Here is a 2,004-nt window from a genome sequence, read left to right as displayed (position 1 = left end):
ACACACACACACACACACATATAAAGATGCATCTAAACAGTATGATGTGAAGACACACACATATATAAAGATGTATCTTAATACATTACGATGTAAAGGCACACACACACACACACATATAAAGATGCATCTAAACAGTATGATGTGAAGACATTCACACACATATATAAAGATGCATCTAAACAGTATGATGTGAAGACACACACATATATAAAGATGTATCTTAATACAGTACGATGTAAAGACACACACACACACACACACACACACATATTAAGATGCATCTAAACAGTATGATGTGAAGACATTCACACATATATATATATATATATATATAAAGATGTATCTTAATACAGTATGATGTGCAGACACACACATATATAAAGATGTATCTTAATACAGTACGATGTAAAGACACACACACACACACACACACATATATATATGTGTGTGTGTGTCTTTACATCGTACTGTATTAAGATACATCTTTATATATATATATATGTGTGTGAATGTCTTCACATCATACTGTTTAGATGCATCTTTATATGTGTGTGTGTGTGTGTGTGTGTGTGTGTGTGTGTGTGTGTGTGTGTGTGTGTGTGTGTGTGTGTTTACATCGTACTGTATTAAGATACATCTTTATATATGTGTGTGTCTTCACATCATACTGTATTAAGATACATCTTTATATATATATATATGTGTGTGAATGTCTTCACATCATACTGTTTAGATGCATCTTTATATGTGTGTGTGTGTGTGTGTGTGTGTGTGTGTGTGTGTGTGTGTGTGTCTTTACATCGTACTGTATTAAGATACATCTTTATATATGTGTGTGTCTTCACATCATACTGTTTAGATGCATCTTTATATATGTGTGTGAATGTGTAAAGATGCATCTAAACAGTATGATGTGAAGACATTCACACACACACACGCACACACACATAAAGATGCATCTTAACAGTATGATGTGAAGACACACACATATATAAAGATGTATCTTAATACAGTACGATGTAAAGGCACACACACACACATACACACACATATAAAGATGCATCTAAACAGTATGATGTGAAGACACACACATATATAAAGATGTATCTTAATACAGTACGATGTAAAGGCACACACACACACACACACACACACACACATATAAAGATGCATCTAAACAGTATGATGTAAAGACACACACACACACACACACACACATATATATATATATATATAAAGATGCATCTAAACAGTATGATGTAAAGACACACACACACACACACACACACACACACACATATATATATATATAAAGATGCATCTAAACAGTATGATGTGAAGACACTCACATACAGATGCACCAAAACACAATATGATGAAAAGAGACACATATAGATGTATGTAAATACACTTAACAAAAATAGGTGAAGTCAGCAGTGTGAACATAAAGGCTCTCACTGACCCCTTAATTTGGCACTTCAATAAGCCCAAAAGGATCCTAACAATACAGCGTCACTTTGAACATAGCTCGATCAGCATTGTTACTCCCAAGTCATGCATACAGGGCAGATGATGTTTACTTCAAGCAGCTAAGAGACGGGAATAAACAACCCCCCATCGACTTATTGAAGACATGTACTGTTAGGTAGGCTTGTTAATGATTGCAAACATAGGATAAACACGAACCAGGTTATGAAAATCAAACATTACTCAATAGTGCCGTTTTTATAGAACCCGCCAGAGTATAATGCATTGGCAGTTCTACAAAGGCTGCGACTGAAATCATTCAGCAGCGACAGGAGCCGAGTCAAGGTCGGGTATTTGTAGGTATCGTAGTACACATTCTGTGTCAATGAAGCGCACCATACAACGCCGCTCTATTCAGTAATCCAATACTCTATTAACAGACGCGTGTGTGGCGTGAAGTGTTTACATGTTGCCTTGGTAGCAAACAGCTTGAACGCATCACCGAACTCCTGCTATAATAATACATAGGTATCT

Source organism: Haliotis rufescens, unplaced genomic scaffold (assembly GCF_023055435.1).
Source record: "Haliotis rufescens isolate VD_foot unplaced genomic scaffold, xgHalRufe1.0.p SCAF_1, whole genome shotgun sequence".
NCBI lineage: Eukaryota > Metazoa > Mollusca > Gastropoda > Lepetellida > Haliotidae > Haliotis > Haliotis rufescens.
Note: the sequence above shows the minus strand (reverse complement) of the source record.